Genomic DNA, 7,867 nt, shown 5'->3' on the forward strand with positions numbered 1-7,867 from the left:
CCCAGCCCCAACCCCTGACCCCAGCCGCAGCCGCAGCCCCCGACCCAACCTCCGACCCCAGCCCAGGGCAGCTCAGAGCCCCTGTCAGGACAGGCTCCTGAGGAGACAGCTCTCACACACACACACACAGACTGACTGACTGACTGACTGAGGGGCAGTGACACACACACACACACACACTGACTGACTGACTGAGGCAGTGACACACACACACACACACAGACTGACTGAGGGACAGTGACACACACACACACACAGAGACTGACTGAGGCAGTGACACACACACACACACACAGACTGACTGACTGACTGAGGCAATGACACACACACACACACACTGACTGAGGGGCAGTGACACACACACACACACACAGACTGACTGACTGAGGCAGTGACACACACACACACACAGACTGACTGAGGCAGTGACACACACACACACACAGACTGACTGACTGACTGAGGCAGTGACACACACACACACACACACAGATTGACTGACTGAGGCAGTGACACACACACACACACACACACTGACTGACTGAGGGGCAGTGACACACACACACACACAGACTGACTGACTGAGGCAGTGACACACACACACAGACACAGACACAGGTCAATCCCAGACCCCGGGGCTCGGCTCAGTCACCGCTCACTGACCACAAGCAGCAGCAGCAGCAGCAGCGCCACCTCCTGAGCCAGTGGGGGCGGAGGGACTGGACTGTACCGGCAGAGGGGTTACAGGCAGAGAGAGAGATGACGGGCGGAGAGGAGACAGGTAGTGGGTACGTTATATAGAGAATAGTACAGGCAGAGGGGGATACAGTCAGTCGCACAAAGAAGGATATACTCTTGACAAGTGTACAGGAAATATTCATGTCGTACAGTATTACAATGATGATAACAATTATAATCCTCGCATTTGGTACAGCGCCTTATCACGTCGTTGAGACGTCTCAAAGCGCTTCACACAATATACTGTAACGTGAATTGACCTTATATTTTTTAGGGCAAAAAGCTCGCTATCATTTACATTAACGTCTCTAATATGTCCGCTGAGTCGGAGTGATTTGCCGGCGTCTCCCACTGCATCTCAGCTTCACAGTTGAAAATCGTCGACCCATTTTCCGGAGTAGGAAAATGGGAAAATAAGCCCCAATTCACTGGAACCGTGGATTCAGTTCCAGAGCAGCAGCAAAAAAAAAAGTCTATTTTGTGCTGGAGAAAAAAAAGGGAACGTGGGATTTGAACCCCAGTCCTTGCCCTGCAATGCTGCTTCCCAAAGTGGCAGCGGAGGGACTTTTCTTGAGAGGGACCTGTGTGCAGAGCATGTCCTGCAGGAGATGGAGCAAGTAAGGCAAGGTCTAGGACATGCTAAGTGTTCTGTTGGACTGCGGAAGGAGTGGGCAGAAAGGCGATGCAATTAACATGTCTTTGTGCAGTTATGGGTGCACTCCACCAGAAGGCAGCAAACGTTCACTCCGCAGTTAGATAGATAGTAAATTTACATTTATTTACACAGCGTCTTTATACAGCTTCCCAAAGCGCATTCACAATGATGAGCGCTGGGGGTGGGAGCCAAGGAGAGTGGGCTGGGGCGGAGCAGGGAACGATGACCGAAAGCACCGTCAAACATGTATGTTTCGAGATGTGGCTTGAAAGAGGGGCAGGAAGGGACTCTGGGATGGAGTTCCAGAGATTGGGACAGAAAGGCTGAATTGTGGTGAGACGGGGTGGGGGGGCATAGGAAGTGGGGACATGAAGCAGATTGGTGCTCACTGTGCGAAGGGATTGGCAGTTTTCATTAACATTTCAAACCATGGTTAGATCCACAATAATCCTTCCATTTGATACTATGCCTTATCACGTAGTCAAAACTGGATTTCACTGTAAAGCATAGGGATTGTGTATATTTGTAGGTGAATGTGGCAGCCAATTTGTGCACAACAATGTGCCATAATCCTCGTCCTTGCCTTCAAGGCCCTCCACAGCCTTGCTCCTTCCTACCTCCTACCTAACCCTACATTGACCTGTCCGCTCCCTCTGCTCGGCAGGCTCTGGCCTGCTCCACGTACCCCGCCCAGCCAAGCCCGCCCCTCCTTTGCCTCCTTTAAATCAAGTCTCAAGACCTTCCTCTTTGACCGGGCATATGGCCACCCTCCCTGATCCCAAGCCCCTGCTCAGGTCCAAATCCCTGACCAGGATGTCCAGCACCTTGGGACGTCCTCCCGACATGAAAGCGCTTTACAAATGTAATTTGTTGTCGTTGTTATAAACAGCAGTGGCAACAGCAGAAGCGGCAACCAGTATGTAATGGTGATGTGCCAAGTCTCAGCCACGATCACACAACTGTACATGTGCACCAGCTCCACCCCATCTTCGTTCATCTTTTTGTGACCAATGAACAATAATACATACATACAGACATACATACATACATACATACATTTATTTGTAAGAAGATTACCATAAAGCAGAAGATGTGAATGGCATTAACACTGACCAAGCATTTATTGCAACATTTACTGATTAAGACTGCAACTTTGGTTTATTATAATTAATGCCACTTACTCCAGTCTATATTCGAGGGCTGTCCAAATCATCGGCCTATGTGCTGCAGTTTTTTGCTGCCAAACTACAACAACAACAAAATTACATTTACAGAGCGCCTTTCACGTCGAGAGGACGTCCCAAGGAGCTACAAGTAGGATATACAGCACAGATGGAAGGAATAGAGCGTAGGTTTATGAACATGATACCAAGGCTGGCAGGTTACTGCTATCAGGTTAGATCGGACAGGCTTCACCTTTTTTCACTAGAGAAAAGACATTTAAGAGAAGACCTTAACGGAAATGTTTAAAATTATTAAAGGGTTTGATAAGATTAGCATAAATAGACTATTCCCACTGGTTGTGGAGTCCGTAATCAGGGGACACAAGTAATAATAATAATAATAATAATAATCCTTGCATTTGACATATGCACTTTATCACATTGTTGAGACGTCAAGACAGTTGACTAGGGAATCAAAACGACAAGGGAATAGAAGGGTATGGGAATGAGTAAAGGGTGGACAGAGACTCATGCATAATCACCAGTATGAACCAGTTGGGATTAATGGTTTGTTTCCGTGCTGTACATTCTTTGTAAATATTTAGAAGATGTGTAAACTTCTTTGCACCACTGCCATTAGTTTAAAAAATACAACAAGCAGAAAAGCCACCAGTGTCCAGAAGGTGGTGCTTTTGCATTATTCCCACAATTTACCATTGAGAGCGAAAGGAATCTGACACTACAATAGAGTAAATATTCATGTTTTATTACACACCTTGTCCATTAGGTGGGTTAAGCAGATCCTGTAATCTTTGTTAACTGTATAATTACGGACACCTGTATAAATGCAGTTACACATGGTTTGTATCTCGTATAAGATCATTTCAGACTTTAATAGGTTTTTTTATGCACGTCAGAAATATTCATTCGCAAGCAAAGCCTCACTGTTCTATTATAGTGACTGTGTTTTGTGGTGAACATGGCAGCTAATTTGCTCACCACAATGTTCCACAAACAGCCACAAAAAAGCAAATCTACAGAAACACTATTTCAGTGAGTGAAACCTGTGGAACAGGCTCCCGAGGGAGACTGTTGAAGCAGGAAATGTTGATTCCTTCAAACACAGATTAGATAGTTTTCATTTAGGAAATAACATTGTGGGATATAGTACATAGATAGTTTGGGAGCAATTGGCTGCTGCGTTTTGCCCATAAAATATATAGTCAATTCACTTAACAATGTATCATGTGAAGTGCTTTGAGATGTCTCAACAACGTGATGAGGCACTTTATCAAATGTAAGGATTATTATTATTATTATTATTATATTGCATGCAACTGCCAGGAGGTGGAAGGCTATCTTGATGAACCATGGTCTTTTTTTCGTCTAGTATTTCTTATGTTCTTATAAATTCTAAATTTAAAATGTTCTAAAATTCTGCTCCAACTTCAATCTTAGGACTAGGGCCATTAGAGATTTTCACCTTAAAGTGTTTTTTAAGATTAAAAAAAACTTTTATCAAATGGTAGCGAGATTACCTTTGGCAAGTGGGATGTGCTTTACTCAACTTGTTTCATAGTCCAAAGCCTTCTGCACTTTAGACTGCCCAGAATTTCTTCTGTGTTCATCCTCCCAGTGTATCTCTAGTACACTAATGTATCTCTGATACTCTAGTGTATCTCTGAAACACCAATCTTACCTTCAAGGTAGAGTGCTCAAAAATGCACATAGTTTTCTAACTGTGGCCTCAGGAGAGATCTGTACAAAGTTGGAAGAACCTGTTTTGTCGGATAATCAAATGGCCTTGAAATGCTTTCCAGTATTTGATCAGCCTTGTTGATAGAAATGTAGGAATACCACTTCTTGAATTCATATAGCAGCCGTCATGCAGGTTGGTGTGTTGAAGCCCTGCCCAATGGGGGTTGGGACACCTAGCAAGGGGGGAGTGGGGTGGGGGAGCATGTTGTGGGGAGTGGTGTGGGGGGTTAGGGGATGGTAACCATAGACTCAGTTCAAAAGGTAATAATAATCTTTTTTATTTGATTTATTGCGCCTTTCACGTCAGGGGAATGCTTTGAAGCACGTCATTGGAATTACTGTACTGTATACATTTGTAGGCAAATAGGCCAACAATTTGGTACAACAATGTCCCAGTTTACATAATGATGGCTCATCTTTTCAACCCATTTCTCTACACCGTTAGACACTTGCATCCCGTGTATCTACCCATCTCCCTTTTAAATATCCCAATCGATTCTGTCTCTATGTTCTTCCAGAGCATGTGTTTCACATTGCTGCGATCCTCTGGGTGAAGGTAACTGCTTTCCCATTGAAAATGCTTACGCAGCACGGACATTCATCAAACTCCAATGCTTTCCCAATGCTCCAATGATATTATTTCACCAAAGGACCCCATTTGACTGTGTAAATGCAAGTTGTTGTTGACTGTAGCATTAGGCCTTTACCCCTCTTGTGATCTTATGACAGGAAACCACCATCTCCCATCATAGGATCACAAGAGAGATTTGATTGAAGAAGGATATTTAACCACTTCCACAAAACCACTCCCTCCCCTTGGGTAGATATTCATCCTGGATCTGGACTCGATCCATTAACTTAGCATTTCAGAGTGAACTGAACAAATAGTCAGATTCAGTTTTAACTTTGAAGACCGTTTTTCTGTCAATTTTAAACAAATCCTACATTAAAAACTGCTTCAGAAATAAGGCAGGGTTTAAGAATTTGCCGAATTCTGGGTGCTGAAGAAATACAATACAATATCATTTACATTGATATAAGATCTTTCAAGTCGGGAGGACGTCTCAAAGTGCTTGGAAATGCGACATTAATAGAGTAAGTAGACAAATTTTATCCTTCCCATTACTTCCCAGTCTTCCCATTACTGTTTCTTAAATGAGTTTACAAGCTCTGCCACGTTATTGTATATTTTATTACACTGAAATTCAGCCTTGATTTGTTTCCTGTGCAGCGCGCTTTACACAGTGCAGGGGTCAGCTTGGCTCACTTGTAGCATTCCTGTCTCTGGATCTCACCTCCGACCCAATTCAACTTTAAAACTTCAGTCTGCTGGTGGAGTGGCTTAAGCTGCAGTTTGTGGATCAGGACGGTGGAATGCTTGAATGGTGTTTTCTCTGGTTCCCAGCCAAGGCTGCATCAGTATATATTGTAGCAAAGCAGTTGTATATATAATACAAAAACAATATCACCTGTGTGCATAAATCTGATCTAGAAAAGTTAACAGTCCAGAAATGATCAAGGAAAATGCAATGTCTGTCTCAATCCCTCCACCTCACCTCCTCTTTATCTAAGTTTAAGTCCCACTTTAAGACCTATTTCTTCAACCATGCCTATGGTCACCTCCCCCTTCTCCTTTACTCAGTGTCCAATTGCACCAATGTGCAGCCCTCGAAATGGTGTCCTGAGTGAAAGGTTTCATGTAAATTCTAGTTATTGTTGCTGTTGGGTATATCTCACAGAGAAATATTGAACCACTGCCGTCTCTATATTAATTTCGGTGGAGGCCACATCCACATTTCAGATTCCTCTCTCCTCAGTCCAGAAATATAGAATCAAAAAGTATAAATTACACAAAACCACATAACCCCCTTTAACCACCAAACTGTGGTGGTCAGTCAGCAATATGAAACACTTTCAAATGTCCTCCTGCCATGAAAGGTGCTTCCATTACTGAAAGAGAGAACATAAGAGAGAAGGGAAAGAGGTTATGGGAGGGAATAAAGAGTGGGCAGAGACTTGTGTGGAGCGTAAACACCTGCATGGACCGGTTGGGCTGAGTGGCCTGTTTCCGTACCGTCCAATCTTTGTAAATGTTTGTACATAGTAGATGCTATTGGGGAAAACTAGAGGTAAAAGAGAAGGTTCTTGAAATAGGATTGCTTTTTGTTTCATTCACCCCCATTGTTCAATGCTCCGAGATCCCTCCCCACCCTTACATGAAAGGTGCGATATAAATGCAAGTTGTCGGTGTTCTAGTTTTTGTGCAAAAACTGGTAAGCCGGTAGTTTGTTTTGCTGACTTGAGCACCGCTTAAATTTACGCTTTCTCTTGTAGTCGTAAAGTACTGATCATCAATTATTCCACATCTGCGCCATGACCCGCTCTACCTTCCCCCACCTCCACCACTGTCTCACACCACAGAGGCTGCTGAAACCCTCATACTTGCTTTCATTACATCGAGGCTTGACTATGCAAACTCATTGCTCGTCGGCCTCCCCAGCTCCTCCCTCCATAGGCTACAGATCATCCAGAACTCTGCAGTTCATGTCCTCTCCTGCACAAGGCTCCGTGACCCCATCGTCCCCATCATCACCCGACTCCATTGGATTCCCATCACACAGAGGATACAGTTCAAGATCCTGGTCCTCACCTTCAAAGCCCTCCATGGTCTTGCTCCCCCCTATCCGCGACTTCCTAACCCCCTACCATCCTGCTCGCTCCCTCCGATCAGTGGGCTCCAGCTGTCTTCATGTTCTCCGCCTCGCTCGCCCCACTATTGGCGGGCGGGCCTACTGCCACTCTACCCCCACCTGCTGGAACTCCATCCCACAGTCCCTCCGCCTTGCCTCCTCCCTTGCCACCTTCAAGACCCACCTCAAGACCATGCTTTCAATCTTCCTGCTTCCCCTCCGCCCTTCACCCTCCCCGACTCTGACCCCCAGCTCGGGTCCGAAACTCTGTCCAACGCCTTGGGACGTCCTCCCAAAGTGAAAGGCGCGATACAAATGTAATTTTGTTGTTGTTGTTATTTAGAAAAGCATGTTTGGGTGACAACCTTGCGAGAATTGTGTTATGTTCATTCTCTTTAAAGGCGCTTTAAGCATTCAGTAACTGTTACATTCAATTCTGACAAATTCACCACAGCCAAGGTTTAAAGGCACACCCTTTAATATCACTTCTCCTGTTCCAAAAAGTCATGCAGACTATCTTAATATAAACTTGCATCTGGCTTACCAAGTTCTTGCTGAATGCAAGTTTTCAACTCCCATTGGGTCGAGTGGTCATAATAAAGTGCCTTGTGATTGACTTAACCCCAGACCTCCGTTACTTCACTTTTTTTTGCTGAAGAGGGAAATAATCCAATTTCATTTTTTGTTCATGTTTAAAGCAGACTCGGAAATTGCTGCTCCATTGTCAAACTGTGAAATGAAGCAGCATGATTGCAAATTAGTGTCTTTGAATTTGCATTGTGGTTTAGAAAACTGAGCCTAGCAAAAAGTAGTTGCCTGCCTCTCACAAGATATGTCTATTATATGGAAACGATATAGACGTT

Source organism: Callorhinchus milii, unplaced genomic scaffold (genome assembly GCF_018977255.1).
Source record: "Callorhinchus milii isolate IMCB2004 unplaced genomic scaffold, IMCB_Cmil_1.0 Scaffold2, whole genome shotgun sequence".
In the NCBI taxonomy this organism is placed as follows: domain Eukaryota; kingdom Metazoa; phylum Chordata; class Chondrichthyes; order Chimaeriformes; family Callorhinchidae; genus Callorhinchus; species Callorhinchus milii.